This window comes from Prionailurus viverrinus, chromosome B3 (assembly GCF_022837055.1).
Source record: "Prionailurus viverrinus isolate Anna chromosome B3, UM_Priviv_1.0, whole genome shotgun sequence".
NCBI classification, from domain to species: domain Eukaryota; kingdom Metazoa; phylum Chordata; class Mammalia; order Carnivora; family Felidae; genus Prionailurus; species Prionailurus viverrinus.
Window position 1 is genome coordinate 116,988,788 of NC_062566.1, and position 23,746 is coordinate 117,012,533.

The window sequence follows — 23,746 nt, forward strand, 5'->3', positions numbered from 1 at the left end:
GCCTTCTTGCCCCAATAATGGGCCATTACAGCTTCAGGAAAAGCCATCATGTTTCCGCAGCATTTATCTGTCAGCAGGAGACTATTATGGGAGCACAAACTCACATTGTATTAGCGTTATCAGTTAATTATGATCCGTGGGACATGTGCCAGCCAATGGGCTGACAGTCTGCTGACCACCACTCAGGAATATAACTCCACACCCCAAATTCAAGCATGTGAGAAGGGAAGGGACCCAAAGAGGTGTGTGGTTGGGGACATTTTCCCTGGCCAGGAGTCCATGGAGCCCTGGCCCGGTCAGTACTGTCCCCAGAGATGCACAAGTTAGGCTCACTGTCTAGGCCGGGCCCACCTTAGACCTCGTGGATGGTCAATGGATGCACTTCCTGGACTCGCCTCCCCCGGCCCTTACCCTGGGGTGGATCAGAAACAAGCTCAGACTGTGATTCAGACGGTTCCACGGAGTCCTCTCCTCCTTCCCAGGCTGTTGGTAAGAAGTGCTTATGCACCTTGTGTGTTTCCTAAGGCGTCATCCCGCCTGGAAATGCAGGTTCAGGGAATGTGAGGGTGGGGGACAGGGATGGAGTAACCCAAACAGTGTCCCCCATTCACTGGACTTAGGGAGCGTGTGGCAGACTCCAAAACCTCTTGTTGGCTCTTATCTTTTAGTGATGAAGCCATCAAGCCCTCTGCTCCCCCAGGGCCCATGCTGAGTTCACCAGCTCCTGCTAAGTTACCCTGCTTGAAGACGGGAAAAGCAGCCTCTTGTGGGCTCAGAGCAGTACAGCACAGGGAGGGGATTCGAGAACCCGAGAGATACTGCCGGCTGCTGCCTCACGTGTGCAGAGATGACGGGTGTCGGGGGGGCGGGCTGCCGCAAGAGTGGGAAGAGACACCCCAAGACTAGGCTCCACCAAAGGTGGGGATTTCCACCAGACTCGTGGCAGGGGGTGCCATGCGGGGGTCAGCTGCAGAGATCATGGCAAGAGATCAAAGTCACTCAGGTGGCCTTTGGGCTCCAGGTGCAGGCATTCGGACGGCCCCTTTTCAGGACTTAGCCAGACTGGGATGGGTAAGAGTGGCTGGTCAGCGTGGATCCGTGTTCCACTTGGTGCCTTCTGTGCCTGGGGGAACACCGGTTTGAGGAACAGGGTGGGCCAGGCTGTGTCTGGGTACGTTTTCCTACTTAACCTGCCAGCTGGAGCATTTCTCATGGCAGGACAGCAGGTCAAGAAATTGGTGTCCCACCAATCAGTGCTTCCTTTTTCTCCCAGGAAACCAGGTGGGGAAGGGTGTGGACACATCTGCCTGGTCCCCACCACCTACCCAGCGGAGAAGTGTGTGTGGAAGGTGATGCCAGTGGCACTGTTCTGATTTGGCCTCATATTCCTTAGCAACGAGCTTGGACTCAGGGAAGGAGTAGGGAGAGAAAGTGAAGAGACACGTGAACAAAGGTTTAGGAGTTGAATAAGTAGAAATCCAGGCACCAAAGACGGCATGCTTTGCCCGTCATTCACGGTGTGACCTTGTGTAGGTCACTTCTCCACACAGGGAAATGTCTGAGTTTCCTTATCTGTAAAGTCTGGTGGTGATTCTAAATGATTCTCCAAGTCCCTCTCAGCTGTACGGTTCTGTAAATGTAATAAATATCTATTTAGAGGAGTTTGTCACAAGAACTAAGTGAGCTGCTGTCCCCTTACACCATCCACAATTACTGTTTCTAATGCCTTCTGTCCCAGAGTCCCCTTTGGCTGACATGCCCATCTGGGGGCGCCAGGATTGGGACGCAAGGTAGCGAAGGGGTGGGTGGCTTAGAACTTGGTGCTAGGGATGGGTTACAAATTGCACCTGCTCTAGGTGAAAGGTGCAAGAATGAAATGATAACTGGTTGAATGAATTTCAGGGTTGATGGAACCCAAGAGCCCTGCCCACTCATTCCACTTCCCCCTGCCCCCCACCTTTGTGTTCTGGAGGAGAGAGACCTTGATAAGGTCGCATGGAGATGTCAGGAGCAGATCCTGGAGTCTGCTGCACTCTCCAGCACTGCCATCTGTCCAGCTAGAGGCGTGGGACCAGACCCTGGCTTTGGGAGGAAATACCTTCCTCTGTGAGCTGCGTGAGGGCAGAGTGGAGAGAGGCTGGTCCCAGGAACAATGTAGGACCTACCACCAAGTTTGCCTGGAGAACCACAGGAAAAGCTGGACCTGCCAGGCTACATCAGGTCACCAGGGTGTCCTTGCTGGTCTACGGGCTCCCTGGCCTCACCTCAGGGCTGTAGGTGAGGTGGCTGGACAGGCACGGGGGGGGGGGGGGGGGGAGGAGGAGAAGGAGGAAGCGGGGTCCCCAGGACCTCATTCCCTCCCTGGAGGGCAATCATCCAGTATCCAGAGAGAGGCCTTTAGCTACTTCCTCCTTATACCTTAGATGCAGACAGTGATTGTACGTGGCATTAGCCTCGCTTTTTAACCAACGAAACTCAGTATTTTCCCTCTTTTGCCCCTGGTGGCTTTGAATCCACTGCCCGGGGCTGTGAAGTTGTCTTTCTTTCTTTCTTTTTTTTTTTTTTTTAAAGTGATACTTTCAACGTTTATTTATTTTTGGGACAGAGAGAGACAGAGCATGAACGGGGGAGGGGCAGAGAGAGAGGGAAACACAGAATCGGAAACAGGCTCCAGGCTCCGAGCCATCAGCCCAGAGCCCGACGCGGGGCTCGAACTCCCGGACCGCGAGATCGTGACCTGGCTGAAGTCGGACGCTTAACCGACTGTGCCACCCAGGCGCCCCTGTGAAGTTGTCTTTCTTTTCATGTTCTACCAAGTGTGTTCTGTCTCCAGTTAAAATTGGTGTGCCCACACAGAGCAAGGAGCCACTGATCCCACACAACCTAACCCCCCTTCTGGGACAGCCAGCCTGTCCCTCAGCAGGCCCACCCCAAATTGCCATGCTTCGATTTGTTCAACAAAATATTTCTCAAGTAACTTCTCTGTATCAGGCACCATTACTCACTGGGGATTCTCTGGGAAACAAAAACAGACATGGTCCCTACCCTCATAGGGCTTATAATTTAGTGTGTGTGTGTGTGTGGGGGGGGTATTATACCAATATATATATAATTGCAAACTGAGTAGCAAAGGTTCTGGTGCGGCCCAGAAGGTGGGGAATTCTAGGTAGCAGGTGCAAAGACAGGGCAGTATGGCGCGGGATACGGAAGGGTACAGAGAGACACATAGGAGTCTGTCCTGTGAGGCTTCCTTGTGGGGCCAAGGGAAGGACCGGGACCGTGTGCATTTTCCAGTGAGCTCCCTGGCTGCTGGGCGCTTGGAAAAGGTATTTCAGGGGGCTGGAAAGGACACAGAGAAACCAGTCACTGAGGTCTTGGCAAGAGGTGGTCGTTGTGTAGAGGCCCTGGTTAAGGACAGAGGCTCTACACCCTGCTTCCGTCTCTAATACAACCAAGTACCGATGTGATTAAAAAAAAAATCCGGGGCTGCTGGGGGTTCTGCTGACAGAGCAGACATCTTCATCCATCTCTCCGCGAGATGCCTGCCTGAGCCCCGAGCCCGGAGAATCCCATGCGTTCCTCCACTTCAGCACATATGAAAAATTTCAGCTCTGTTTCCCAGCCTGCACGCGCTTACATTTATCCAAGTCAAGTATCATCTGTGGTCCCGCTGCCCATTCCCCGGCCCCTCCGGAGCGCCTGGCCCCTCCTGGGGTTTCTCACCACCTTCCCTGCTTTTACTCCTGAAGTGCTTGAATACTGCCTGCAGTTACACTCCATTTAGACCTTATTTGGATGATAAAATTATGTCTCCTCCCCCCCAAATTGTCTGCTGTAGAATATGGGAGAATAAGGTGGTGGTCTCTCCTGGGGGCTTCCCCCCCTTTTAAGTAATTCTATACCTATCCCCTCCCACACTCATTTGAATTCTCACATTATTATCTCTCTGTGGCTGGCACATCTCAAAAGATGAAAAGCCCGAGAAGAAGGATTGGGGCATGACTTATAGCTTGTTTTAGTACAGAGGCAGCTCGTAATATTCGGGTTCATGGATGGAGCAGCAGACAGGGATGCAGGTGTGTTCGTAGCTGGGGATTCAGGTGTGTATGCTGAAGCATCTACTTGCGTGCCTCGAAGTACCATGTGGCAGGTAAGTTGGTTGTTCTAACCACAATTGTGTTTTCCTAAGCAGGCAGGGATTTATTTGCTCCCGTCTGCGTCCCAGGTACATTTCTGAGAGTTGCCAATGAAGAGCATCATTTTGTACATCTAGAGAGCATTTTATAGATGCACACCCTGCATCTAGCCATATGAGAGCGGTTCAGAACCAACTGGCCCAGGTGATGAGAGCTTGGAAGGGAATCTGCTTCTCTCCTTCGTGCCTCACCTGCAGACCTGACCCTTTGCACTTTTGTGCACCAAACACAGGTCTTGAGGCTGTGAATTTCTAGGGCCTTGGCCTCTTCTGGGTGTGAGAGTGGAGCACTGTGACTCATTTTTAATTTGTAAAACAGACCCATTCTAAAAGGCTGAGCGGGGGGGGGGGGGGGGGGGGGGGGTTGGGAGTTTGGCTAGGCCTGCCAGTTAAAGGATAGGATGTCGGTGGGGGGGGGGGGGGATATATAAACAGCACATCTGTCAACCCCCCAATCCCACCAGCCAGTTGGACAATTTTTTTTTCTTTAATGGCCAGAGGACAGGCCTTGCCGCTCTACAGCTCAGTCCTCTCACTCCTCAGGAGGTGGGGACCTCGCCTGAGCGTCTGATTTCCATTGAAGTCTCTCTGGCTCACCCCCCTCCCCCCACCCCAGCTCGATTCTGTCACTTTAAGTCCAGCCCCTGAGAGATAGCCAATAGGAGCCAAACCATACATCAGTCTCCCAGCCTTAAAGCTACAGTAGGGTTAGTGGGCTCCAAGTCTCTGGTGCCCGAGCCTCCTCCGCGGCTTCCCGTCCCCTCTGCCCGCTGGAGTGTGTGCACGAGTGGGAGCGCTGGGCTGTGCGCGCACGGCTCTCTGCCTCCCTCTCGCCCCGCCACGGCGCTTCCTCCCACTCTGCCTTCTCCCGCTCACTGTGCCCCTGCCCGGACTCGCACCTCGCCTGTGCCCTTCACTCGCTCTTCCGCGTGATTTCCCCGCCGCCTTTCTCTACCAACTGGGAATGCTAAAACGGGACTGATGGACGTATCAGAACTCTGCATCCCGGACCCCCTCGGCTACCACAACCAGTAGGTGCTCTGTTTCTCGGTTGGTCGGTCGGTCGATCTGTCTGCCCTTCTGCCAGTCCGGCTGCCTCTGTCCTGGGTGTCGCAGTTCTCCTTCCAGGCATTTTTGAAGTGGCAGGAACCCCGGGGGCGCTTGGGGGACGTCGGAGGGGGAAAGCCGCACACTTCCTGGGTTTCCTTCTGGGGCGGGGGTAAACCGCCTCTAACTTTTCCCGCACCCCCTTTTCCAAACCCTTACTTTTAAGTAAAAGCAGCTCTTTCTCGCTCACTCTTTCTCGCTGATCTGCCCCCGCGGCGAGAAAATGTTGGAGTTTCTGTGGATTAGGGAGGAGCAGCCCAGAACAGGTGCGGGAATGTCGCAAGGATGTTCTGGCCCGTCTGAGAAAGCCTCCCCCGGGGGGCCCTTTGACTTTAAGATTTATTTCCGTACTGAAGAGCAGAAATGATCCCGGCAAGGGGGCGAAATCGAACGTGCCGCGCGGGTTTGGGAACTGCTGGCGCCCAGCGCTGCCTTGCCTGGCGGTCCCGCTGGGGCGCCCCGAGGGCGCGCACGGGGCGCGGTGGATCCGGGGCGCTCCAGCGGTGTGGGCGGCGCGGCCCCGGGCGCACTGCGTCCCGCACGCCCTGCGAGGGGAATCCCGCATCCCGCCAGGGGTGGGGACAGCCGGCCCGGGGGTGCCGCGGCGGAGGCAAAGTTGGTTCGCGGCTTTGCGGGAGGCTGCGGGCGATGGAACTGGCGGGCGCGATTTCCGTGCCCCGGGGCGGCTTCGCGCTCGCCTTTCGGGATCCCGGGGTTGTCCGAGCGGCGCGGGCGTGGGCAGCGGAGGGGGCTGCGGGACCGGACTCCCACTGGCCCCGCGCCTGGGCGGTGCGCCAAGCGCGCAGAGTGGGCAGGCGGGGACCTGATCCCCCGGAGCGGCGTGTCCAGCCCGGGTTCTCCGGGGTCCTGCTCTGGCCACCCGCGGTTTCCCTTCGAGGGCCCTCCGCGCACTTGCCCCCACCTGCTCGGTACCCGCCCGACTCTCCCCTCCCGCGCCCCGCGTCCCGCCGCGCTCGCGGCTGGTGTCCTGGCGTCTGCGTGTGGGCGCGCGCAGAGTGGTCCCTCGGAAGGCTTAAAAGAATAATAAAATGGAAACTCTGGGTTCTTCGCGGACCTGCTTAACTTGGTGCTCTTCTTCCTCTTTTTTCTCTGAAGCGAACTAAACTACCAAAGTCAGTGCCCGCTCCACCGTGCTTTCATTTTTGTACCCCATCCCGAGAACCGCGACATCCCTGAGATAAATTCACTGGATAATGTGGGGTTCCAGGAAGTGTGCTTAGACCCCCTCTTCGCTGCACAGACCGCCTCCACCCCGGTGGACCACGCGGAAGAGAGGAGGCAACTTCACAGCAGTGTCTCCTGTCGATGACCAGACTGTCCCAGTCTCCATGCTGACCTTTTTGGTTCTAGTTTTAGGATTTCCCTGGGCAGTGGGTCCTTTAGGTGCCGCCAGAGTGTGGGAAGAAGATGATTTGGGATGGGAGAGGCGAGCAATCTTTAATTACAGTGGATTCAGATTTCCATCTGCTCGAAAAGTGTCTCTTCGTTCTCTTTAAAGGTTACACTGATCCCGGGTCATGAGGCCGGTGGGATGAGGATGGGGGTAGCTCCCTCCTAAAGCAGGGGGTGGGAGCCGTCAAAGAAACCTCTGGGTGGGTAAGTGAGGCTGTGAACAATGTTTGATGCTCGTGGGGCATTTCCTCATAAAATTACCAAGTACGACAAATATTGGATCTTTAAATTATTTAGGCTCCCTCTCTTCAGAGGTGACTTCTTTAGCTGAGCTGGAAATATCTATGTATTTGTCCCTGGCTCGAGTCATAGCCAGTAAATATGAAAATTCAAACGGGGGAAGTACATCCTTTGATTACGTTGACCAGAAAAGCAAGGAGAAATGGAGGGTTTAGCAGCTGGGTAATTCATCGAGGTGACGGCAACCCTGGCTTGAGTTTGAGGAGAAATATGGGCAAAGAGGGAATGTCAGGGAAGCAGAAAGGGGGGATGAGGAAGCCGAGGTCCTGGGTGTCTGGGACGGGTTTGAAGTGGAAATCATTCATAAAGTAAGCCTGACAGTAGTTTGGGCTCCCTAGCCTTCCTGGTTTCTTTGCAAAGAATTCACTTCTCACTCCGTGGGGCACCGGAAAAGCCAGAAACATACCCGGCAACTCCACTGAGGAACTAAGGATCCGTGTGAGATGCCATTTCTCAAAGCCCAGGACGTGCTTGCTGGGTGGCAGCCTGAGCATTGGGGAGCTGGCCCCGTGTACAGATGTGTGCCTCTGGGCGAGCGTTTGCATCTGCTGTGGTGCAGGGACACGGAATTTCCAAGGTCGAGCTTGTGGAGGTCAGAGGCTGGAGTGTAGGGGAGGCATCTTTCTGACCTCAGGCCCCCCCCCCCCCCCCCCCCCCCCGCCACCCGGGCTTCATGTCAAGTAGCTTTAGAGCCACTGGTAGCAAAGTAACAAAACCGGGGACTGCGTTCTTTGGTGTGTTGGAAGGACAGTAGGATGAATCCGTTCATTGCCAATAGTGCTGGTATTTCTCGGGGAACATATGCGTGAATGGGTTCGTATGCTCTGTACGTGGTTTCCACCCATGTGGCTTAGTCGACATTCCCGGACTTAAGAAAACCCAAGGGCACAGGGACCACAGTTCAGCGAGAAAGAACTCCGCAGCCCTTCTTCTCACTTGCTAACATACAGAGAGCATTTTTAATGCATTAGTGTTATTCTCACTTTCCCAGGTGAGAAATTAACACACACACACACACACACACACACACACACACACCACACAGATACATCATACCTTCATACCTTTCTCTCCTTCATTTTCATTTTCCTGTAGGTGACTCCATTACCATTTCTAATCAATATTTTATGTACATATATAATCAGCCAGGGTAGGAGTGGGTGTGCTGGCCTGCATGTGCCTGTGTACAAATGTGTCTGTGACCTGACTGGCTGGAGACCCTCAGCTTGGAAACCCAGGGAGCAGAGGTGGGGGCGGGGGGGGGGTGGTTGGCGGGTTGCCTCACCCACCTTCCAATGACCACTTCGCTGTTGTTAAAGAAACAAAGAACAAACTGTCCTGAAGGTAAAATATGTGGGTTCACACGTAGGAAGAAATGCCACATGGTAATTCAGAATCAGTGACCCAGAGAAAAACAAAGGGGAAATTAATTTTTAATGGTACATTTAAAAATAAATCAGAATGAGGACATTAGTCTTGGTTTTCCAAGGGAGGGGCCTTAGGAAATAAACCTGGATGTGCCCGCCACCCTCCTGGAGGTGTGGGCTGCTGTGGGAGAGGATGATGGGGTGATGGGAGGCTGGACTTGTTCAGGTCTGAAGGCAGTGAGTTAGGCGGAAACAGGTTGGTGTGGAGGGCCCCAGTCACAGGGAAGGCCCTTTCCAGCTCAGTGAGATCCTGACACCAACTGGAAATTTCCTCTTGGAGCTTATGATTTCCCCAACTCCATTTTAGGAACAATCCTCTGTTTTACCAAAATTTAAGGAAAAGATGTTTCTTTAAAAATATATGTATGAAGAAACAACCTGACCCACCAAACAGGAACTTTCCTTTCTGTTGATCTGGAGCAATCAATAAATATTCCATTTAGCTTGAGATAGGAGGGACAGAGGGGACTTTCGGGGAAAGTGCTGCCAGGGAGGTGGCCGTGATAGAGATTTCGAGTCACCTCCCTGCCTTTTCAGGGTGGACCCCGGCCCTTGCAACTTTGCCCTGCATGCAGGATTCATGCTCCTGATAACTACCTCTGGCCAACTCGTTTTTTAAAGATAATCTAAACTCATGGAAAAAAGTTTGTCTCCTTCTTTGGTCCTCTGCAAAATGCCTTGTTTCTTTGGAGCACTTGGAACTGGGAAGATCAGCGCGAGTCTAGCAGGCCAAAGGAACAGTGTGTGTGTGTGTGTGAGAGAGAGAGAGAGACTGGGAATGTGTACATTGGGATGGGCCGTGGAGTTGGCTGTGTGAACGAGCCGATTCAGTAGAGAGAATTCAGAAGACAGGCAAGCAGTTACACAAGACACAGGATGCTTTTGACGCAGTTCTGCAGTGCCCTTCTCTAGAACTTGTCTTCCCAGATGCTTGAAGTGGCTTCCCCAACATGACTGAAATTACTTGTGGTTTGAATTTAAGGGGAAGGAATAGCATTATTTAGACCATAATCCAGTCCTTCAAAGTGATGTCCAACCCACACCCTCAGTACCCCATGCCGATGCCTTCCCACACCTACCGGCCATCATCAGTCTCTGTCCATCTCTCCCCAAGTGAGCCCCTCTGCATGCTCTTCCAGCTTGAGCAGGAGGCCGGCCCAGAATCTGCCAGAACTCCTCACAGCTCCGCTGGGAGCTTCTGTCTTGGGGTCTGGTGGCTCTTGACTGAATGTTCCTGTGGGAGAGCCCAGCATGGCTTGAGTGCTCAACCTCTATAATGTCCTCTGCAGCCGCTGTCGTTCCTAGAGGGAGCGTGGGCCCACGAGAGGGCTTTGAGTAAAGAGTCCACGCACCCTGCCAGGAAGCCATCAAGGGTGCGACTCCCTCCTGTTTGCTCTTGAGGCCATTTGCTGATTTCTAGGGATAATCAAAGATCTTTTTCAGCACTACAACTGCTGGTGACCCCTGACTGGGCTTCCACTCTGGTGAGTCTTCCTTTCTTGGTCCCAGCAGTCTCGTACCTCCAGGGAGCTGTCAAATTCATGGCCATTCCTCAGAGGAGGAGCCCCTAGGCTTCTGCCGGGCCTGGCGTCTCCTGGCATGGCTGGGGTGGCCTGGGGTGGGATTACATTGTGGTTACCCCATCGGCTGGTGCGGCCTGGTCCCTGTGCAGGGAGGTCGTGGTGTTTATAATTGCAAATGTAATTAGCAGACCAGCTCTGGGGGACTGGGATGCTCAACTTCGGTGCGCATCACGGTGACCCCTGTGATGGCTGGCCGGGCAGATTAACCCTCACTGGTCTGGCCTGTCCCCTGCTTCTGGTGAGGCCACCGACCTTTCACTGATGATGGCAGAGCGTCCTAGGTAACTGGTGGCAGGGTCAGACTCCTTCCTCAGAGGGGATGTCAGGGCAGTGAATGGGAGAGGTCCAAAGTTGGGGGGGTTATTTCTTCCCTAGGCCACTGGGCAAGTGATCCTTGCCTCTTGTGATAGGGTGACCCTGCATAGCAGGCTGCTCTGGGACGTTGTCTCCCTCACTTTCCTGGCAGCACTAGAAGGATGTGCCCAGAAGACTTTGGGTGCATGCTGGTCTGTGGCTCTGGAGGCCTTTTGGGAAAAAGTAGGGCTCCAGACCGCACACATGATGACTTTCAGCGAGTGCCCCTGGGGCTCAGCAGACAGGGGGCAGTGACTGCCTGCTGGTTGTCTGTTTCTGCGGGGTATTCCACACAACTGGACGGCCACAGCCAGTCCCATTCAGGACACGTGGGGAGCAGGCCATAGGAGGGCATAGGTTTTAGTTTGGCCCAGAGACCTCCAACCAACCATCTGACAAAAGACCTCAGAAAACCAGACAAGAAGGGAAACATAGAGCCCCATGGTCTTTTTGGGGTTTTTTTTGGCATCTGTCTACCTAGAGCACCTTTCTGTACGGATCAGGATTAGAATAGAAAGGATCTTAACAGCACCTTTATTTATAAAGCAACGGCTTAAGGAAGTGTTGAGCCCTTTCCGATTGCTGTTAAAGCCCCTCTTCTAGAAGCTAACGCTGAACCCCGAAACGCCAAAGGTCGCCTCCGTTCCTAGGGGAGCTCCCACCGTGTGCACACGTGTAAGAGTGTGTTACAGTGGAATTTCCCTTGAACATGGGAGTAACAGGGGGCAAGGGGCTCTGCTGTTTAAACACAGCCCCTGCTGCCTGCCATACCCCTGGCCTGGGCTGAGGTCAGGCTATGGCCACATTCCAGTGGGGGCTGCTGGGCCTTGGGGTTTTTCCATGGAGCGAAAGGGAACTCCATAGGACCCAAGGGCTGGCTGTCCATACAGACAGAGGAGTTTACTCTTGTTAAGAGCTCTCTTCAGTTTTCTGGCCTGGGTAAGGCTGGGCAGACCCCGGAGAGGATGAAAAGGCAGTGCTGTACTCCCTGGAATACCAGATGGCTACGCTTAAAAGAGCATTTGGGCAATTCTGTTCCAGTTTCCCAATTTCCCCTTCTCTTCCTGGATCTAGCCATTGACAGTTGATAGCCTAATGGGTCAAATGTTTTCCTAAATTGAGGAAAATCATACCCGTTGATCAGCCCATGGTGGGACTTTCAGTATGGAGTTGGCCAAGGTGAAAATAAATCTCCTGGCTAAATGTCTTAAATTCAGAGTTATATGAGCTTGAGTTAAAATTAACCCCAAACAAAAGTTTTCCTGCCGATTAGAGGCATAATTTTTTTCATCCTTATTTTGCTGTGCTTTTTAACTATACATATTTTTAGTCCCCGAAGAGCCTCTCCGCCCCCTGCCTTTAAGTTTCTCTCTTCTGTTCCTTAGGACTTTAAAATATTCTATTCAACATTGTCATTCAGTGTCCCCGGGATTGAGCCTTTTCTGGGAATGGTTTTCTGGATAATGTTATTTTATTTTCAATGTCATTTCATCCAGAGGTCAAAAGGCAGTTAAACAAACTCCGACAAGGTTTTGTTTTTATCTTCTGGTTTCAGATGTGATCAATTTTCATTTAAAACTATATCAGGGTCTTCTCCTGCCAGTGACGGCAACAGTCAGCCTCATGCCTGGCTGTCTGTGTTTACTGAGACGCTGCATTGAAAACTGTATGGATGTGAAGTGGCCAATTAGAGTCAAGCTTTTCCTCACTAAGTGTTATTTTAACTTGGCCCCCCCCTTTTTTTTATTGTTTGAGTTAACTTGAATTCATAAATTATTTTTTGTTTTCTTGTTAAGTTTTAAACTGTTATTGTATTTAGATTCACATTTTAGGTATTTTCACTGGGTTCCTAGTTTTTTAAAAAAAGATACCTGGAAAAGGGGTTTTGCGAGTCACAGGTCTTTCTGTGTTCTTGGTTTCTGAAGGGCAGAGAACAAGGAAATACATAGGGCAATGCTGTAGGGCAGGGTGGTGGGTGCGGAAAGCTGATGTTTTTTAGAGGAGATCTCTCTCGTGTCTTACAGTGGAACATATTCCTTTGTCTTTACTTATTTTTTCCCTCTATTTTCATTCCAACTTGCAGTGCTTTGCCCTCTGCCCTTTTTGTCTCTCTCCGATCGTATATGTTCCAGGGAAGGAACGCAGGTTCCACGCGTCTGTCTGTCTCTACCTCCGTGAGCGTGTGCACATGTGCGTCTGTGCGTGTAGGAGTGTGTGGGTGTGTTCGTGCTGTTTTCAGGTGCTAAACATGATTACTCAGGGGATGTCCCAAAGTGGAACACCCTGTTGTCCACCACCCTGTTCCAATTCGGCCCTCAATACCTTTATCCACTGTCAGTCTCCTGCTCTCATGTTTTGGGAGAGACCGCAAGAAGGGTAAAGACCTCTTGTTCACAGGAAAATTCCAGGGTATTGGTGTCTATTGACGTGGGGAACAAGGCGGTAGGGACTGGAGGTGTGGGTGAGGGTATCGGGAAGCTCTAAACTTTATTCAGAACCAATTTTTATAGCTCTCATCTCCTCTTCCTAGCGCTTTGAGCTCGAGTTTGGGATCTTGGTGATGCAGAGTGAATGAGCTGGTGTATGCTTTTGTTTTTGCCTCCCTAATCGATCAGCAGAAAACATTCCTTTTTGATGGTGAAACATCCCCTCAGCACACATGCAGAGTGCGGTATTTATCCTTTGCCTTTTCTCCTCACGCTTTGTCATCTGTCTCTTGGGTGTGTTGACATTGTCTACCTAAGCAGTCAAGCTAACAAGCTTTGGCAGAAAGAACACTGCTTTTACAGAAATAATAGCAATAATGCGATGGTTGCAATAATTATGACAACGGTAATAACAGCTTGCAGCTTTTTCTTCCCCAAAAGCGCAAAGCAATTCTCATAACGGGTTTTCTCATAGTAACCGGGTGAGGGTTGCTGTGTGTTGCCCCCAAACATGAAATGTTTTCCTGCAAACAAAAACATGCAAAGGCTTCTGGTTTGCATGTCTACATTGATTCAGGAGCTAAAACTGCCTGGTCTCTGAAATATGAACAGACGGGTAGAGGAGAATACAGTGTTAGGCACATAGTCCCCCTGAGAAATGCTGGGTATGTTGCCTTTGAACTGGGAAGGGAGAAGCGTTTTCTTGCAAGGGACGCTGTGTCAGGTCTGACCCCACCGCCACGAGCTTCTGAGGCTCACGCCACGCTCTGCCTCTCGGTCCCCCCACCTTCCTCGGTTCTTCTAAAACCCCCACCCCAGGAGGGGTTTTAGACCAAAGGCACACAGAGGCCAAGGGGGTTATGGCTTGGTGCATGTGAATAGATGGGAAGAGAACTGCGTGGAGAGAGAGAGAGTCACCTCGCCACCCTTGATCGCCTTCCTGGCCATTCAGCTTCTCTGAGGCTGTCGTTCCCTGCTCCTGGGCACCTCGACCTGCCCTCTGGAGGCAGAGATTAGAGGGAGGGCACCAGGGAACTGACCCTCTGGATCCCTGTGACCCCTCTCGTGACTCCCCATGCCGACTCCCAGACCCAGACTGGCTCAACTGCACACTCTGCTCATCTGTGCGTTACTTTTGAAATCGGTGCTGCCTTTGTTATGTCCTCTCTCATTCCTTCTGCTGCTGCTGCCTCTTCTTTTTTATATGTGTGCCTTGGAAATAGAAGGCAGCCTAATATACCTGCCTAATACACCAGCATAGTATAATAGGAAGTGCCTAATAAACCAGGGTCCCACAGCTGTCTCTCTCTCTCTCTCTCTCTCTCTCTCTCTCGTTTTCTCTCTCTCTCTCTCTCTCTCTATCTCTCTATATTTTTTTTTTCTTTAGTATCCTTACTCATGTTCTTACTCAATTTTTTTTTTATTGGAAAACAAAACAAACTCAAAGCTCTGGGCTTTGGGTTATTAATTGATTATTAACTGATTTAACAAACAAAAAACATCCTACCCCCGAGGAATCCCAGCAAGAGTCTGGCTGTGCCGCTCAGGTCAAGAGCTGCCTTTTCCCCTCAGTCGGTGAGAAACGTTATAGCTTCAATTCCCTTGTTGGACCCTGAGTAAAAAATTAATTCATGAATAATAAAAACCAATCAGTCTTGTTGAGTTTAAGAAGGATTAGGAGAAAGGGTGTTTTTTCTTACAGAGAACATTTGGAATCTGCATGTCATTGTCACGACTGTTCCGAGTAGCTTGAGCGGGCCTTTCTTCACAGCAAATGAGCTATTTATTATCCCAAGGTGTAGCACATCTTTCTCAGTTGTAAGGCCAACTTACTGAAGATTATTAAGGGTTTCCCACCCACTTCTCTCCCACAATCCCATACCCCAAACCCCATGATAATTCATTGGCATTAAGACAGTTTCCTGTGTAAGTGTCATGTAACCAAATAGCAACAGAGCTGGCATTACATTATGAATAAGCCTGTTGGTGGATGCAATGGAGTCCTTCTAGGTTTCCCTCCCCTTTCTCTCCCCCGGGGGAAGTAATTGACCAGGAATTTACATGCCTTTGCAGGAACTACAGGCATTAGACTGGTAGATACTCTTTTTAGTTTCCATTAATAGTATCTACCTCCCAGGGTTGTTGTGAAGACTAAACAGGTAATTTACAAGTGTTGGGCACATAGTGGGTGTACTAATTTTTTGATGTTATCTTTTGGAAGTGGCTTTTCATTCCTTTGACATAACCTCACAGTGATAGTCCTTGGCAGTGAGATTGGGGTGCTTGGACTGATTACTTGTTTGATGCGATCAATGTGGCTTGGGTTTCCATACGTAACACAAGGGGATTAGGGAGGGAATTACTGTATGGAACTGGACGATGAATAGGAAATATTCTCTTAATGAATTCCTGAATCCTCCAACCTGTGGGCAGAATTGCCCAATAAGATATAGGATATCCGGTGAGATTTGGATATTAGATAAACAACAAATAATTTTTTAGTGTAAGTATGCTCCATGCAGTATTTGCTCAATCTGGCAACCCTACCCATGGGTGTTTTTCTTAAATTGGTCGGATTAAAAAATCCATCTCCTTATTTTTTTCCCTTTTGACAAAGGCCAAGAGAACAATTGTATGTTTAGTTTTTTTTCAAATTGTTTTTTAAATGTCTGTCTTTAACATTTTGCCCACATTAACTTGTTAGGTTGGCCACATCACATTAGAAGTTAGTGGGAACAAGTAGTGTCCATTATCCAGATATATTGATAGGGTTGCAATTAGGTAAGTAAATCTGCAGAATGGGTCTCCTAACATAGCACCCAGAGCTACTGAATTTTGCTTTAAGGAGGAACTGGGTAAGCAGTGTCTTTTTGGAAACCTGCCTCTTCACGTTTCCCCGACAAGCAGGTTGAGGGGCTGGGCTGCTAGAACCTGAGATCCTGGCAACTGGAAGCTATCCTTGCTGCATTTGGATGCCAAAATCTTTGATCTCTCTCTGCCTTCCTACCCAAGGACAGGAGACTGACCCTTTGAAGGCATCCCCTAGGAGGCTGTGGGGGAAACCACCCGCATGCATCATTGCCAGGCAGTGGAGGAGGGAGGACAAGGGGTTGCACTCAAAACAGCCAACTGGAAGCATGGATGAACTGAGGCACACCAATGGGGGACCAACGAGCCCCAGCTTCTTTTCACTCCCCTCTCAGAGCAGCACGGTCACGTAGCCTGGGTAAACACGCCATTGTTTTAAACGTAGTACCCTCGCAGCCCAGAGTATGGGAAATGGAAGAGCTCTAGAGCCCCCTACAGGCCCTCAGTGGCACTGCACCTCATGGGTGCCAGTCCCACTACAGAGCCTGCCTTCCTAGGGTGGGAAGGAGTGCGGAGGACCCCAGCGAGTAAGCCTACAGAAACTCAGGATCCAGGAGAAGTGAACCCCTGATTCCAGCTCCAGCAAGCAGCTCTGCTCCGTGCTCTTTAGCACCGCAGCTGCCTCCTAGGGTGGTGTGCCAGCCTCCTCCAAATGCGCGCATACATGCACACCTGCACACGCACACACGCATGACACATTCACTGTCTCTGTGGCTTGCCTGACCTCCAGACGGGCTGGAAAAGGGCCAGGCCTCATTCAGTCTGAGGAAAGCCCTCTGGCTGGTGGATATCAGAAGCAACGCGGCTAGCACTATTTTTTCAGAGCCTGATACTGACATTGAGATTCTCATCGTGAGCACTTAACTGTGTGCCAGGCCTTGTCCTAAGAACATTTGATGTATTAACTTACTGCTTCCTCACAACCACCTTGTGAAGGAGGTCCCATTGCCATCCCCATTCCACGGGTAAGGAGACTGAGGAACAGAGATGTTAGGTCACTTGCCCAAGGTCACACAGCTGGCAAAGCTGGGATTTGACAGGGGCGCCCTGGCTGCGCACCTGCACTCCTCACCACTACGTTATGTGTCGCTCATTGTGCAGAATTTTGAGAACACCCCTCTCAGCTATGGGGGTTGGACACGTGGGTAAAGTTTACAGTGGAGGGAGAAGGGGAAAATTGGGCTCCGTGTCTTTGTTCCTAAAAAGGCAAATGGAGGAATCGCGACGGGATATTAGGTCCCTCTCCCCCCCGCCCTCCCCCCCCCCCCCCAGCCTGGCACAGGGAAGGGCTGGAGAAAGGAGCTTTTTGTCTTCCTGACATCATCCTCCCAGGCCCCAGAAGCAGGTAATTACTGACCCCCCACCTTGTGCCTCCCTCTAAGTGTGTCATAACACATTTTACTGCTGAATCCTCTCTTTTCCACCTGTGTTTTCTCCCGTCTCATGCCCTCCCCTGTTCTGTCACCACCAGCTCTCCGGCCCCTGGGTCTGAATCTCGGTGACGGACTCTCATGTCCACCTCGGGCTCTCGGGGATACTGCACACCGGCACCTGTAAAAGAGCATCACGGCAGTGGCAGTCAAGCCTGCTTCTCCCCGGGTCCTCCTCCTCTCCCTCCCTCCCTTGACGCAGGGACCCCCAGCCAACATAACGAGCATGGCTTCATTTCTGCCCTCTCTCCTCAGTGGCCAATGCCCACGTCAGATGGACACATTTTACCTAAATATGTCCTTTACTCTGTTCTTTCCTATTCATGCTGGTTACCCGCCAGCCCCCAGCCTGCCCGGCAGACTTCCGTTTATCCTTTCAACCCTGCTCACGTATTCCCCTCTGGGAGAAGCCAGCCCTGACCCCTCCTAGGGGGGAGTTGGCGTCTCTCCTTGCAGCTCCGGACTGACCTGTGCCCTCGACTGGGTTGTAGTCTGTTGGATTTCAATGCATGCTTATCTTGCCCCACTAGACCGTGAGCCTCCAGGGTGTAAGCTTCCCTCTGTGTCCCCAGTGCCTGCAGCAGCATGCGGTACAGAGTAGGTGCTTGGTGCACGTTGGTGGCGCTAACCTACGGAGATGGCAGGTGGATAAAGGCGAGTTCTGGGGGCCTGAGAGTGAGGTAGAAGGCCATGGGGAAAGTGGCCGGGAAGGGTCTGGTTCCCCAGGCCTGGGCCCTTGTCGATCACCCGGCAGATCTCGCCGGCTAGCTGGGCATCTGGGCCCGCTAGTGGTTGGGAGGAAAAGCTCCCTCTTTTCCTAAATCCTGGCCCCGGGGGGGTGGGGGTGAGCTGGAACCAGCTCACACTGACCTGGGAGAGCCAATGGCTTGGGAGAGGTGATTACATTTACAGGAGTTTCGTGAGCTGATTGTTAAGCGTGACTGTTCCAAAAAATCAAATTACGTCAACTTTCAAGTAAATACGTCATATTAAAGACAAAGGTAATAAGTACTCCAAACTCATTTCTCCCTAGTATCCTACCACCTTTTTATGTTCTTGAAGTATATTTGCAAGTAACACATCGGCACAGTGGAGACCTGACGTGATCGTTCGTTCCTGACTGTGTCCTCGCAAGCAGCCGTGTCAGTGAGGTCACCTGGGTGGCCTGCCGCTGGCTGTGAGGGGAGTATCTCCCCCATGGAGATGGGGAGCCGCTCTAAGACAGCCCCTTCTTCCCGCCGGGAGTTAAACATCTACCACCACACCCCTGCCTGGCTGCGGGACATCTCCTCTCTGGGCCCCTGGACCACTGACTCCATCTCTCTGTGCCTCAGAGTTCTCATCCGCAGCCATCCCCTTGTTGGGTTGCTGCAAAGATGAAAAATGGACCAACATAAACTGCTCAGAGCAGAGACTGGCACACAGTAAGTGCTCCGTGCATTTTGGCTCTTAGTATTTCTCCCTCACTGTTCCAGGCATAGCCCTATCCGGATTCTACTGCAACGGAGAACATTCGTAGCGGAATGTGAGCTTTATATCTGGAGCGTAAGGGTATTGCTTTTCCCTGCTGGAGTCTTACTTGGGGGTTGACCGTGGTAGCTAACGCAGGGAGCAGAAAACACTAGTTTTCTTTCTACGGGGAAAGGCCCCGACGGAGAGGTATGCTCAGTCCTCCAAGGCAGGAGACGACTGGGCCACGGGCCCTGTGAGGAACTGGGTCCATAGCAGCTGCCAACATGGCCGACGGGTGAGGCAGGCGCAGGCGAGGTCAGGAGAGACACGGAGCGGATGCCAAGAACAGCCAAGCTTCAGGGTGAAGGGAGGCTCTGCAGGTGGCTGCAGGGGGTCCCTAAGACCACGTGAGGGGCAGCTCCTCTCCCTGGAAATGCTGGAGCGTGCTGCCATGCCCACAAAGGCAAGGGCCCCTGTGGCTTTGGGAGTCAAGGGACTATCTGGGACCACTCACAGGTTAGTGCACCGTCTTGTAAACAGCTTGAGTCAAGTTTGCATTGGCTGTGCTGCAGTTTCTGGGGCCACCACAGGAAAGTGGGAAGTTGAGAGCATCTAGTCTGTGGCTCTCAGAACTGCAGAGGCCCAGGAGAGGGCCAGGGTGCACTAGGGCTGTCCTAGATGCCCCCCTCTCCCCCCAGCATGCAGGTTCCTTGAGTCCCGGAAGAGGTTTCTGCGTGGGCAGTTACCTGGAAGTGTCTTCAGGCTCAGACCTCTAGCGTCAGGAGGCCCAGCTCAGTGAATCAGTGACACCCAGCTCCTGGGCCGGCCCAGCCCACTTTCAATGGTAAGTGAACTACAAGCCTTCAGACACTAGCTAGTGGCTAGGTCTGCACAGCTTTATAGGCTGGAAGGCTTGTCTCCTCACTGGGGTCTCATTTCATTCTTTGAATCCCTGGTCTGTAGAGAAATGCCATTGGAAATGGCCTTGCCGAGGAGGAGGCAGCCTTGAGAATTAAACCCTCCTTCGCACCTCTCCGTGAGAGTCTGCCCTTTGTCTTGAGCTGCTCGAGGGCTGGGTCTGATTCATTTGTGAATCTGTAACACGGAGTCACACATGGAGGAACTTTCAGTAAATACAAGGTAAAAGCTTGAGAAAATGTGTGCATCGGCTGAGCTGCTGGTGAGCCGCCTGTACAGTCGTACAGATTATACACTGAACAAGAGTTTGTGGTCAAAGGGTAGGTGAGGTCTGAACCTCGTTTTTCTAATTCCCACCTGGGCACTCATGGCAGGGAGGAAAGGGGGTGAGTATCCAAGGGGTTCAAGACCTAGAGGAAAATGAGGAGTCCTGGGCCCAGACTCACACTGGGGGCAGCACCCCCACCCCCGACTAACAAATGCCCTGGTTCTCTAAAGGCCGCTGTGTTTCTGTCTGCCCAGCACCATCCCTGCAACCTGAATTGAGAGCTTGATAACTCTTCAGAGGGTTTTCTGTTTTGTTTAACTACAGTTCTCAGTGGGACCCCCACAGCTCACAGCAGGCATGAGGCAGGAAGGGGCACCCAGGCCCTGCTCTGGCTGCGGCTGATAATTGAGGATGCCCGTGGGAACAGAGACGTGCTGGGACCCTGTGTTCCCAGACTAATGTGCCAGGTGTGTGTGGGTGTGGAGGGGGGCATGCCGGGGGCCCTGGCCGGCAGGGCCATGTTGGAGGGAAAGTGTCAGAGGGGCCCTGCGTTCCAAGGGCTTCTGTGAGTAGATTCTCGGCTGGGCAGGAGCTTAGCAGCTTGGAGGCGCGCTAGAGGGGGAGGAGAGCTCCAGGCACGATCCGTTTACAGTAACACTTAAGTAGGGGTCTTATTCCTACCTTATGGAGGAAGAGCCTGAGGTCCAGAAGGGCCGACTGACTTGCCCAAGGTGGCACCGTGGGTCTACTTAGCCAGGATGCAAATCCAAGTCTGCTCGAAATAGCTCAGAAATCCAGGGACCTGGAGAACCCCCCGTTTCGCTCCTAGACCCCTGTGATTCGGGACCAGCTCTCTGACACGTTTCCTGACACATTTACGTGGTCCCAGGAGAATCTCTTCACCAACCCTGGGCTCAGGAAGGGGGAGCACAGCTCCTGAGAAGGGCATGTGGCTCATGAGGCTGCCACCAGCTCCTCCTCCCCGGAGAGCTGGGCAAAAGGCAGGGCATCTGGAAATGTCCACATCTGTGCCATGTTGAGGGAAGTGCCCTGCCCTTCGCCAGGAAGGAAAGGGACGGAGTGAAGCCCAGGCCCACCCTGTCACTGCTGCCGGGCCAGCTGCTTTGGATGGCGTTGACCTTGGTGGAGAGCAGCCGCTTCACAGGGGCCAGCGTGTTTGAGCTGGAACCCGTCTGGGGTCGGCACCTCTGCGGGCCCCTGTGCGGGTCTACGGGACAGGGAAGCGCCACAGGCCCGTTTGCTGCATGTGGCCTTCGGGGCCCAGTGCAGAGGGAGGCCTGCTTTGGTCTGGGCGGCACTGTAGCCGGTATGTAGCAGGCCTGGCTTTGGGTTTGAGAGTTCACCTCCTCTGTGTACTCTGAGCCCCCCAGCTCTACACCTGACCAGCAGAGCGGTCCCCTGAGACCCTGTAGGTTTGACTTGGAGCCAGTAGGGGACCTGCCCTGCCCTCCTATGGACAGGCAACCCTCAGCAAAAAGGCTGTCGTCACCTCACCGTCACCATGGGAAGTGTCTCCCGCCTGGCTCCGTCAGACTTTCCCAGCATGCTCGTGGCTTTCAGCCTGGCTACCCCTTCCTCCCACCCCAACATCCTGACACTTTGCCAGTTCTTTTCTTGTGGTAAGAGTAATAAGAATAGGTACATGCAGTCCGGCAGTGGACCTTGCTGTTTTTTGTGGGTTTTTTTGGTCTATAAATGTATTTTTAACATTTTGCATTTTATGACATTTACATATTGCCTGCGATACCTTTACTGCAAAGAAAAAAGTTCCAAGAAAATAGGGATCCCTGGAAGCCCAGCCACACCCCCTGGGGGAGCAGAGGGCAGGCCAGGAGGTGGGTCCCTGGGCAGTGCCCATGTTGGGGGTGTGGCCGGTGTGGGCAGCTGCATGCGGGTGAGTGCACGGTGTTTCCGAGCAGGGGTGGGCCGGCAGCCGGTGCCCACGTCCTGCACACACCTGCAGGATCTGAATCAGAAGCCTGTCCACAGAGGGCAGAAGAGCTAGGGGGGCCCAGGTAGGTTCAGGCAAGGGATCCATACCTGCAGTCCTACTGGGGGGAACCCTTCAGATGCTGGTCTAGGCAGTAATCCCAGCTCCTGGCCACGCGGGTGAGGCCAGAGATCATACCCACGACAGGTAGGCTTGGCCACGTCAGGCTAATAGAAACCAGTTTCCGTCCGATACTGCACCCCTTTTCTTTCTCTCCATCATACTTTCTTCCTCGCCCTGTGTTTCTGCCTCTGTCACCCTAGCCAGTTTCCCTGTAGTTTCCTCTTCCTGCTGTCAATGACAGCGGTAGCAATCGCCAACATCTACTACCTGCCTGTTGTGAGTCAGGCACCTGCACAGTGCCTCCTGCAGCTGTCCCCACCTTTCTGTCCTTGCTTTCTGAGACTTGTGTTCTAAAGACTTACCCTGGGAACTGCTGACTGCCCTGCATGGCTGGTAGGTGCGACTTCCTACTTCCCAAAGGGAGAAGGCAGAATGTGGGGGCTGGGGAAGACCCGTCAGGCTCATTGGCACCTCAGCTCTCAGTGTACAGATGGGGAAATGAGGCCCTGAGTGTGTGAGGCCCTGAACACGGTCTTGCAGCTCATGTGCAGAACTAAGCCCAGGCCCCAGCCTCTTGGCCCGAACCCAGCACGTTGTCCTGCCTTCCTGGCTTTCCGGCTGTACATTCTATTTAACCCTCAGCTCTGTAAGGGCCTCTGTGCGTGGTCATGAGGACGTGAACTGTGAGCCTCCGGACTAAGTAGTATAGACCACCGATTTCACATTCCACTGTCATGCTGTGCACCTGCCGTAGGCCAGGCCAGGCCACGAGACTGCAGGAGCCAGAGAGAGAACCAAAGGAGGGCTGGGCAGATGGACACAAACAATTCTGAGTTTTTAAAAAATCAAGGAATTGAGGGGTGCTTGGGTGGCTCAGTCGGTTAAGCGTCCGACTTCAGCTCAGGTCATGATCTTGACAGTTTGTGAGTTTGAGCCCCACGTCGGGCTCTGTGCTGACAGCTTACAGCCTGGAGCCTGCTTCGGATTCTGTGTCTCCCTCTCTCTCTCTGCCCCTCCCCTGCTCGTGCTCTGTCTCTCTCAAAAATAAACGTTAGAAAAGTTTTTTAAAAATCAAGAAATTGGAAGAGCTTCAATAGATGGAAACTGGCAGGATGAAAGATGAACTGATTGATTGTTCTGGGCAAGTTGGCCTCGACCCTTGCCTGGTTCCTCCGCCATCTGTCTCCCGACGCAGGTCTGCAGGCCCCTTCACACTTCTCTCCCTGGGCCGTCTCTTTAGGCTGTTCTCTGTGCTTGGTGACCACTGGGAGCTCCTCTCCCAGTGGGTGTGTGTGGAGGAGAGGGTGGGAGACATGAGCCAGGTGACAGTGAAGACCGTGCCTTCTGTGTGGCTCACGCTGGCCTTCGTGATGCCTCACCCCATGGTTGGATCGAAAGAGGAGGGCACCGCCCTGCTGCCAACCCTGTAGCACTTCCAGGCAGCATCCCAGGGACTGCAGCCCTCGTCCAAGGGCAGCACCTAATCCCTGATCCGAGGTCGTCATCAGGGTCTGGCAGTATCCTGTGTATATAAACAGCTGACTGAGCTGGCAGGGCTAGAAAAGCCTCCCTGGAGGAAAGAGCGGGAGTCTCCTGAGTCATGACTCACACTAGGTGGACATGCGGGCATAGACAGGCCCTGTGTGGTGTGGGGGAGGGGGCGGGCCTTTGATGTCCTACAGGCCTGGATTCACCTGGCACCTCAGACCCTCTTGCTGTGTAGCCTTGGGCCAGCCACCTAACCAACCTGTGCCGTGCTGGACTCATCTGAATAGTGCAATACTAATCCTTCCCTTACGGGGTTGTGGGAAGATGTGATAAAATAATGGGTGTAAAAATGTTTGCCCAAGGATATTGTCAGGATCTCTCTGAGTCAGTCCTGCCCCAAGCCTCTGTAAACGTTGCTGTGGTCATTGAAGGGAAAAATGGAA

At 52.7% G+C, this 23,746-nt stretch overlaps 1 protein-coding gene across 1 annotated transcript in view; it reads left to right on the plus strand.

Moving 5' to 3' along the window:
• Positions 1–238: 238 nt before the first annotated feature.
• Positions 239–23,746, plus strand: part of ESRRB (estrogen related receptor beta) — a 114,786-nt gene continuing 91,278 nt past the window's right edge. Inside the window, exon 1 of the mRNA XM_047863366.1 lies at positions 239–489. The gene's annotated coding sequence lies outside the window, so the exon portion shown is untranslated. The remainder of the gene's footprint in view (positions 490–23,746) is intronic.